The sequence below is a fragment of the Crassostrea angulata genome, chromosome 10, assembly GCF_025612915.1.
Source record: "Crassostrea angulata isolate pt1a10 chromosome 10, ASM2561291v2, whole genome shotgun sequence".
In the NCBI taxonomy this organism is placed as follows: Eukaryota; Metazoa; Mollusca; class Bivalvia; order Ostreida; family Ostreidae; genus Magallana; species Magallana angulata.
The window spans coordinates 8,548,395-8,559,846 of NC_069120.1; positions in this window are offsets into that span (position 1 = coordinate 8,548,395).

Consider the following 11,452-nt stretch of genomic DNA (forward strand, 5'->3'; position numbering starts at 1 on the left):
TTTCTTAAGAAAGTTTTTTAAAACAACTTATAATTTTTTTAATTGAACACTAGAAACATGCATAGACAACAAAATATATTAAATATAATCTGTTTACTTTTGCTAGTAAATAGATAAATGTTCCAAAACATTTTACAACCTGTCATTGATAAAATACATCTTCAGAAAGGATTTTGCTGTGAATTAAATTCAAGCCATTTATTTATATGTAAATAAAATTAAAAGTGTACAAACAAATTCCCAGATGTGCGTTTTTGCTTATCATTCTTTCCCTCTACTTATCCTTTTTAAACTTCCACATCTATCTTCGAAACTTTCACAGAGAAAAAGTTAAAACACACACACACACACACACGCGCGCGCCCGCGCGCGCACAAACCCACACCCACCCACACATTTATAACATTAAAACTTTCTCATGTATAATTTATATGAGAAAGTTTGTATGTTTAAAAAATGATCAATTCTCTTGGTGATTTTCACTTTGGATAGATATGAAAGTCCGTGCAGGTATTTCTGTTAATAGCTTTATATTGCATGACGATCCACTTTTCACTTAATTTATTAAAAGATGACCCTTCGTTCTAAAACGACCGAGATACTAAGAAAGATTGACCTGTATACAATATTTTTTTGTACACGATGCTATGTCATTATAACGCAGACATTGCTCTTTACTTGTCTGGCTACGTTATCTACTGCTCCTCATAAATCAAATAATAAAATTGATTTCCTTTGCATGTTTACGCCGATTAATTGGCATGAGAGAGATTCATTAAGGAATGACATTGGGTATTTCCTGTATAAATGAATTGAATTATTATCAAGGAAGACGCACAGACAGTTTAGAGAAATATGTGACATTTCATATGAGTACTAACCGATCGGTAAGGAATATTAGAATTAACATCGCCCACTGTTAGCATATTTATTGAATCCTTAAGAAAATTATTAATTTCAGCAGGTTATTTTATTTTTAAACTTTCAAACAAAAATTTCTGAGCTATGCTTTCATAACGAATTAAATCTTGATATTGTCTTTTGATTAGCGACGTATTTTTCTCATGAGAAAGCGACAGACGTGCAATCTTTGTAACAAATTCTACAAGCAATATGCGATAGAATTATAGATTTATTTTATATTGAAATTTTGTTTATTCCAAAAATAAAAGAAACGGAAATAACAAAAATTTTGATATTCCCCTGAGGGATATACAAATCAATAGAAATTTAACGGAGAAACAATATCAGCGATAATCAAGCATGATTCCATGAATAAAAAAGCCCACCCATATTCTTATATGTTTTTCAAAACAGATCAAAATGTTTTAGCTCACATAAGCTAAAAGCTCAAATGAGCTATTCTGATCATATTTTGTCTGTCTGTCAGTAAACTTTTTACATTTTGAACTTTTTATCTAAAACCTAAGCCAATTTCAACCAAATTTGGCACTTATGGGAAGGCAAATATAAATTGCAGAAAATATATGGCACAATATCCTTTGAACGCCCATATTAAGTCATAGTTTCTCAGGTGAGCGATGTGGCCCCTAGGCCTCTTGTTTCTAAACAATTTGATGACACTTAAAAGCTGTAAAGAAATCTAGTTTTTGTGGGTTATACTGGATGGTTAAAATTATTTTAAAGGAGTGTCTTCACATCATTTAAGAAATTCCTCGTAGGTTTGAAATTCTAAAGCTTCCTAACGACCAAAAGCGGTTTCAAGAATGGAAATTTAATATAAAATGATATTCTGTTTTGCAATATTAACCTTGGAACCACTTAATTTAAGCATTCCTTTTTCTTTGATTACGACTATTTTAAACAGTGTCATATTAATATATTTTTCTACAATGCAATTTTTATATGTGTGATATCTATAACAAACTAGAAGAATTAAATATTCTTGCTGACACACAAAGCATAATTTTTAAATTTTGTCTTGATAATTTTATGAGATTTTACAATTATATAGCTCTTGTTTCTTGAGGATTTAACCTTCATCTATCCCCCCTTTCTCAGTAATAATAGCAACGATACGGTTCTAAATTGAGTGAAGGCATACATGTATATCCCACGGAAAATCGTTTTAATTAAGGTCTTCCGTTTCCAACGGAAGACCTTTCTATTATTGTGCGGGAAAAAAATTAAGATTATTCTTATTTTTCTTTTTTTTTTTGTTTCCTAGACGCGAACTTTGAGGCTTCATATCTTGCTCATTTCAGAACGGTTTTTGATCAAATTTTCAGGGCTAATGTACTTTACAAAACACTATCTTAAGCAATTCATAAAATTTAGAATTCCCTTTCCGTTAACGAGTTATTCCCCTTTTAAATTTTTTTAGGGCCTTTTGTTTCCAGACAAAGGCTCCGAGACTATGATAGCAGGGAATGGGAATCCAACGAATTTGAATAACAGAGACATTGTAGTTGTGCACATCTGTTTTTGTTTTTAGATTACGTTTTTTATTTAGGAAAAGGTAGGGGGTCAAAAAACAGGATTCAAAAAAGTTCAAAAATTTAGACATGTTTTCCTTTATATCTTTTAAACGAAAAACATTTTGTTAAAACATGTAGAATAAAAGTTGTGCAAAATATTAAGGGCTTTCATTTGACACCAATAAAAAGGGGCTGACCCCTTAAATTAAGGGCCAATGGCCCCTAAAACATTTTGCTTAATAACTAAAAAACGGTTAGGATTTTGATATGGCTGTCGCTGGAAAAGTTGTTTGTTGGGATCTCATGAAGGTCGTTTCAATGTTATTTTGTAGGTGATTTGTGTAGTATGAGTGTAAAAAGCTTTACATGTTAGCATGTACCTGTTTTTGTTTTGACTAGTTAACGAAAGACTTTGTGCGTACAACTGGCATGAAGTTACCGCAGAAAGTATGCTGGTTTATACAGGAGGCATTAATTCATAAGAATTTTTTTTTTTATAGAATACATGCTTTTTTTTAGGAGTTTAAGTCATTGTTGTTAAGTTCTTATAGTGCACAATCCTTAAAATCGGGAATTGGAAAACAAAACATTCTTTTTCTTTTCTAGTAAAACACAAAATATGGAAAGAAAAAATATGTGCATTACCTTTTTGTTATAAACACCATGCATTCAAAATCTACCTTGAATCAGAGCTGTGAGTGTACCATTACGTAAGCTCTCCCTCGCCAGCGGCCGAGAAAATCGGTCACCGTGGTCGCGGCTGGACTACCTAGCGGTCAGTGGTTATCTAATACACGAGAGTAGCGCCTCTCATATATGAATTTATTTAGCCGCGAACTCAAGAATTGTTTTAGTTTTGATTACACAAAATCTTTTGTGGATTAAACGATTGGATGTCAAGTAAGAAATAGTTCATTTAATTAATAAAAGCAATGTCATTCTCTAAAGCAATAATGACATAGATCAATTGTGGGTTTTTAGTTTAAAATAAAGAACTTCTATTTGATAGAGTAAGCTAGGTCATTATACTGCAAACTTTTCAAATCTTCCTTGGTTCTGAGCTGTGCGTTTCTGTGCGTTGTACCTTTACGTAATATATCCTTCGCCCACGGCCGAGGAGATCAGCCATGGCTACATTACCTAGCGGTAAGCGGTTATTTAATACACAAGATTCGCACACCGCGACTTACACTTACATGCATATGAACGTGTTTGAGTTAATATAGCCGTATATACAAGAACTGTTTTAATTTTATGTTATAAAGGTTTGTCCTACTTGTATATATTTAATATTAAATGTTTGAGTGTAAATGAATAGTAATGAACGATATTACTCCAAATCGGAAAAATCGTTAGACATAAACTAATGGTTGGTTGGTTTATGTAAACTACTTTAAAAACTGTACAATTAATGTTTTAAATCAACACCCCCCACCCCACCCCCCTCAAATATTAAACCTTTAAATAATGGTCATCCCTCGCACATGGCTGAGGAGATCCGGCGCGAGTGGTTAAGTGATCCGCGGTCGGTTCGTGTTCTTCTACATGTACCTTATGACGCGTTAATGTTTCATATTTTGCACGGACACAACTTTATTTTATTATGTTTTCAACTATTATATTGGTTTAAGATAAAGTTATTTTACTTGTATAGTTTATTAAGCATTGATTTATACGATAGCATACAAGGTAGTTTAAAAATCAAATCAAATTATAATCAAAGTTCCATGTTACATGTTTGCGGTAGGTGCTAGCACGATAAAGGAATGCCCTGAATTGAGGCATTCGATGATTATTTTAGAAAATATTCACATGAGTTTAAACAACTTTAGATTAGATTCTATCGGTCACATATTAATCACTTCTGTAGTTTCATTGTTAAAGCGAGCACATTGCTGCCCCCCCCCCCCCCCCACTCCTCCCGCCCCGCTGACAGGTGTTCGCGCTGGGTTTTTTTTTTTAATTGGAGAAAAGATAACAAGATCTGTCGAAAATCATTTTTGGTGGTTTCTTCTTATGTGTAACATTTTGTTTCACTTTCCCACCCCTTTGTTTATTCGGTCAGTCTGTGTTAATTCAATTGCCGCATGCGACCGAGAATCTTGTGCCGCTTTAGCGCACACAGCTCAGAACATTTATAGCCCCAGGTCATCAATTGTTATATAATTGAGTAACAGTTGGAAGGGTGATTTTACTACATAAAATAAAATCATAATATAATCTATCTGAATTGAGTACCATGCGTATAGATTCCCATAATAATTAATTTTTTTATTTCCTTTCAATGTTTACATTTAATTTTGTTCAAATAATTAATAAATTGTCTATCATTTAAATTGTGTGCTTCATCAAATTCTGATTCCGATTACCTTGAAGTCATTAATTTTCCGTTGGCTTTCGACAAAAGAGAGACGCCTAACCATCCAATGAAAACAAATACACAGAGTTTGATTGACAGGTTCAGCCAGGTGCATGTCTCGCCCGATGTCCGAGGTTATGTGTGCTGCTTGTACACAGCCGAATGGTCTCAGTAAGAGTTATCGATGTAAATAGATAATAAAAATACATGCTTATCAAAACATGATTGTGCAAGTTAAAGTTGATTTAGGTTTGTTCCTATAGAAATCATGTTTCGCTAACTGTATTTAATATTTTTTATGTATTGCGAATTTTAATATTGTTTCAGTACTGAAACATCGCATGAAAACGTTAAATATACATGTACTCTTTAACTAGTTGTCTTTTAATACATACACCTTTCTTTTGTTTGTTAAAAATTCGTTCAATTTTGTTAAAGTAATGTAAAACACGGGCGCCATTTTGAAACAATTAACTTGTCAGAGAGTTCCGAATGAAAACGGTTCTCGCACGCTTTGCTCGAAACGATTTACACGCTTTGCCCGAAACGCTAAACGGTTTACATAAAACTCTAAAAGTTTTACACGAAACGTTTCTCGCACGTTGGCCGCACGCTTTTTTGGTGTAGTAGTACGTTTTAGGGTCTGTAAATTTTGTCAGCACGCAAGAAGTTATCTTTGAGAAAAGTTTACGTGTTTTGTAGGCGAGTTCAGTTTAAAAAAGAAATACAATTCCTGACATGAATCATGAGTACATACTGTTTAATGTTTATAACAATGCTTGCTACCCTTTGAAAATTTAACTCGCCATTAAACATCTCATTTTTTAAACAATGTTTGAAACGATTACATAAACTCTGCTCGACAAATAGTTTTCCTAAAATATTTTCTTCCTTTCTTTTTTCAAAACACGTTTTATATACAGACTTTCAATCACAACACGTTTTTATAACAAAAGCAGAACTGAAAGTATAGTCATTATAATCGTAACATATATTTTCAACTCGCAGCAACAACGGAAGACCTACTCGGGGCTTTGCCACGAGCTCTGCTCTAGTTATTAAGTCTGGTTATAGTCATCTGAAGGCTACTAAATAAAAGAGCTCGGTTTAAACAGATCAAATTACGTTTTACATTAAAAAAAAATAAGTTTATACTAGGTAGACAAATTGCTTCTCATATTTATTGAGTTGATCTGGTGGATAAATGGTTGGTCGCCTAAAGCCTCTAAGCCTCTTATGAATAAGTTACCTTGTAGAAAACTTGGCCATTCCTTTAATTTTAATTCCTGCTCCTATTAGTAGAAATCAGCTTTTTAATTATATGATAACGGTTTTCAAAACTGTTTATAAACTTTCTCAGTTTTTCAACATTAAGTCTTTATATTTACTGTAAAAGTAGCAAGTCAGTGAAGCACATTCAAACATTGGTGTCCTAATTCACACTATTTAATAAACACAAATAAAAGAGCAAGCGAGGAACACAAATTACCCAGTGGTAAGAGCAAACATGTGAGGTAATGTCAAAATGATTTGAAATGTTATGGTTTTTTACGATTTTTTTTTGTGTAAGTTTTATAAGATTTAATTTAATATTGTATATCATAATTTAGATTTGAAACTGGCCAAAGCTGCAGATTGTGATAAACTCACTAGTTATGAATGTTACGGAATCAACGATGGCACAATGAAATGATCCTTTATCTGCTTAATAGTAAGATTTGATATAATTTAAATTGTAGTAGAACTAAAAACATGATCATTTGAAATTGCAAAGGGTAAAAGATCGAAACGTTTAAGAAGTTGTTTAGTCATTGCACAACTTCGCACTTGACATTTCAAACCATGAGGTCACTACACATGTTCGCACTCACTATTCGACAACTAAGTTCCTCGAATTAACATCCATTTTGTTATTGAAAGGGTGTAAATTAAAACACCTACGCCTGCAAATATATTTCTTATATGCGAAGTTCACTTTTTAAAATATTATTGGATAGCCAACAGATTTATTAACATTTTTGAAAACTGTTTTTACACCAAGGCAAGGTTTATTTCTACTGTAGAAAGTGGGATTGAGATGGAAGGGATGGCAAGCTCATTAACCACATGGACTTACTTATATATATAAAAAACTTAGTTCTTTTCAAATATAATTCTAACATTTTTTGGGGTTTTTTTACAAAGCAGTTCTATTTCTGAAGGTTAAATTTGGCTTCAATTAACTTCTATATTACAGTGCATAAAAAACGTATTTAAAAACCCATTGTTTCAATTTTTTTTAGTTCAGATATATGCATCTCTCATAGAGAGAGAGAGAGAGAGAGAGAGAGAGAGAGAGAGAGAGAGAGAGAGAGAGAGAGAGAGGATAACTTTGTGTGAATGCTTTAATAAAGCACTCCATTTAAAAATTCCGTAATTTTGAAAATGAAATTAAAATATATAAATGTAAGGCGTGTCCTCATATTTTAAAAGGGTCCTTATCTTGCGGATTATCTGTTCTCATTCCCCAATTTTCTGTCACAAGACTGAAGCATTGTGTCTCTGAAGCTGGAAGGTACTCTTAATTTGGAACCTTCTAACATGGATAGAAGTATGCAGTATGATAGATGATGACTAAGGATGATTTGTGAAAGATATTTTCAATATTACTTGAAAAAAATGAACACGACTTCCTCCGACATTTTGCTTGCTATCTTTAGATGTGAGGATTACACATACATTATTAACATTGTTTTGTTTCTTTGTATAGATTAAAAGTGTAAACTTTACCCTTCTGCAAACTTTTTGTACATCATTAATTAATTTCCTTTTTTCCCTACCATTTGGCGGTTAATTACCTCTACGGAAAATGACGCATTGTCTTCCCTCTGTCAAAAAAAGACAAATTAATGGACAAATCGAAAGAAAAGTTTCATTCCTTTTGTGTCATAAAACAGCATTTTTTGTTTAAGTTGCTACAATGCAATCACAAAAAAAAAATCCACCAAGTTATGAATCCTACGGTTTGTCAAATCTTACTTAATCTGTCTGTGATAACTTCACACAATTACAAAAATCATTACACTCTCTTATAAGAGAAAAGTGAAAAAGAAAAACAACAAAACATATAACAGAAGGCGGCCGGTAATAATATATTTTGATTACTGCAAAACGAATTAAGCCTCATGGACAAAAAAAGAGTGCGGTTTTAATTTAGAAGAGGAATAAGGAATATTTGAATTGAATAAAGTTGTAAAGCAAAAACATGTTTGGTTATTTTTCCTTGATGTCAGTATATGACTAAGAATCATGTTCATTTTTAGATGGATCAAACGAATTTTTGATCCCCCCCCCCCACATCGTAAATGGATTAAATAATAGAGTAGAAAAGATCATCACACCATTCCCTCTCCACTTAATACACTAACAAGAAGAAATATTGATTCTTAATCAGTTTTTAGGATTGCTAGATTAGTACTTAGGTACCAATTTACAACGATATAGCTTATAAAAGCTTGTTACATGTAGTGATACATTCTAGACGCAGTTGTTTTAATTTTCACCCTTTTTAATAACACTACTGAAATACAATGTAGGATGATCAAGAAATGTTAGTTTATAAGTGCAAGCATGTGTAATATAATGATTTCTCCTACGCATGCCTTAAAAGCACCTGGTGATGTTTAATTATCACTCTGTAACTTTTGTAAATAGCGCCCTTATTCACCACTTATACAATCGAGTAAGACAATAACGATAAAAATCGCCTTAGATTTGATCAAATTCCATTTTTTTAATTCTATATAATGCTTTAGGAACGCATTTATAATTATAAAATGAAATTTGAGAATCAATCGTAGAGTTATAAACACGATACAGGTCTCATAATTCTTAATCATATAAACATGGCTCGTGCCATGTTTTTGTTTTCATAGGTTCAATATACCAGTAAAAATATTTTTAAAGCTTCTTACTCATTTTAAGCATAAACCAAAAGTTCCTAACGTTTACCACATTCATTTTAGGTGTAAAACAGGAATGTTCACTTCAACATTGAAAAGGACTAAGTGCGGTTTTATGCAATTTTTGCCCCCCAAAATCAAAGTTTTAGAAAGAGCTTTAAAATAAGGTGAAAGATAGTTAAAATCATATTGGAAATAAAGGTGTAAAAGGTTATCACCACAGTGACGTCATAATGTAGAAATGACGTCATGAATATTGCATTATTTTGATAAATTGATGTTTTGTAGAAAAATATGGGTGTTTTCCGATGGTGTTTCGACTGGGAAACATCGAGCGCAGGCTTGCTCAAGTACCATTTTTTAGTATAATATGTATAACTATCTGAAGAAAAACATATGTTAAAATCGCACTTGAGCAGACCTGCGCTCTATATTTCCGAATGCAAAATATAGTGCAAAAATGAGAATATTTTCATTTGTTTGCAAATTTGCGGGAATTAGGTCATTTAAGTGACGTCATAGATAAACAGCGAGTGAGCAATGATGACTAAAATCAAGATTAAAGTTATAGGCATCCTCTTTACAATGATTTGTGAAGATTTCATTTTCATACGATACTATTTAAAAATTGGTTGAAATCGGGGGCAGATATTTGACCATACCGCACATAGTCCTTTAAACAAAAGCTTTGTTTACATAGCAAAGAAACATAAGCTCTGAGGCTCGTTTCATAAAGAGGTCCAAGTTTTGGGCTTACTCTTAGTCTAGTCCAAGGACGTACACAGAAACTTAGTCGGGCGTATTTCGCATTTCATATTTTTAGCGACGTAACTAGAGGTGTAGACTTTTGGCTAAGACTATGGCATTATAGTCTTTGACAACGCAGCCCTGCATATGGATAAATTGTTTAGTAAGAAATTATGTATGTTGCATTAGAAAATATGATCAATTTTAGAGGGACTATCAATTGCAATAATTTTACTAAAAATATTTAAGATACGATAAATTCTTGTTTCTGTATGTAGAAATGCGCATAAAAAAAGAGCAGAGAATTATCTTATAAAAATAAATACAACATTTAACGAAATCAATTAAGAGTATACATTATAGGAATATCAACGCAAGAAGTATTATTAAGTGTCAAATCATTATAAATTATTTAAATTATTACTAGATTGAAAATATTTGACTTTTTCAGAAAATCAATTCGTTCGATATAAGAATCTATAAGATGGCGTCCGTATTTCTCTGCTTTCGTTTGTTTTATGTTAAATCTAAGAACAAGTCCTTTGTACTAAGCTATCTCAACATCTGGAATAACAATGTGGCAATTTGAAGATCTTAAGATCGGTACTGCTCCTGTCTGTTGAAAGAATGGTATCAATAATCTGGGTCTTCAGTGAGTTAGTCATTGACTATGCTCGGGACAGATTATTGTTCTCCTTATTTAAGGTATCTTAAGTCGTGTTCGTTTTGAAAAGTATCCTCAAAGGGTTCATTAGATCAACAAACAATATAGACTCATGACTTGATTTGACAGCTAATTTCAAAATTATTTTGATGAAGAATGCTAATGATTAAGGATCTGTGACCAAAAAATAAAGAAAGTTGGACATAAAAAGATGAATTACGATCTCAAGGTTAGAGGTTAAGGTTCTTCAACACACTAAAACCTTTACTTGATAGATCGATAAAGAATCTTTTTAAAATATGTTCTTTTTTAAAGAGACCAATATTGGCTTTCAATTATCTCTTGAGTTTTTGTTTTGTTTTCTTTTTGTTTTTGTTTGTTTATTTTTTTGGTTTTGTTTTTTTTTTTTTTTGCTTTTTCGGAAATAGAAAAAATTTGTTTGACTGCAAACAGAGTGTTTTAGAGCTTTTAACTTGGTTTCAACTGAAAAAGATATTTCTGAATTTTAAAATTCTAATTCTTTTATATTTTTTAAGTCTATGCAGAAAATCTTAAGAATCATAAGTAGTTACATAAAGCAATCAAGTCTTGTAAATCTTTTACAAAGATATTGAAACAAAAATACCAAATTCTAGAAAAATTACAATTTATCAAATTTGAACCAATCCCAATTGAAAACATAACTAATCTCGATCAAAATTATTTCATATGGTTCAAATATATACAATGGTTTTAATTCAATCGTTAAATATGAATATTTTTGTATTTTTAATTTAACCCAATGAAATTGTTTTGGCTGCGAACACGATAGAGCAAAAATATTGGTATCAATTTACTCTCAAAACAATCACCTAAAAGTACATTTGTAAAGACAAACAAATAAACTTTAAAGCAGTCAAGAATTGTAGATATTTTTTAAACCTGTGAAGTTTTTCCTAATCAACTCTCACTCGCATTAAACAATTGCTTTACAATCATATTTCATTGAGAAATTGAAACGAGATAGTGAAATTTAAGAAAATTGGAAAATTTAAAATTCAGACCAATCCCGAACAAAATCATAATTATAAAGTTGGTATGCTGGTATATTTTGCAATATTGTGAAACAATTCTAATGTTGTTTAGCTGAAAAATTGTTTGTTTATTAAAATGCATATCAATTACTTGAAAAAAAAAAAAACTGCGGAAATTGTGTAAAATTTCAATTTTAAGTATCATCCTGATCTATTTGTATCATATTTTCCATCTATTTATTTTTATGGAAACATCCAAACCTACCCAAGATCAACCTGTAATCTTTCGT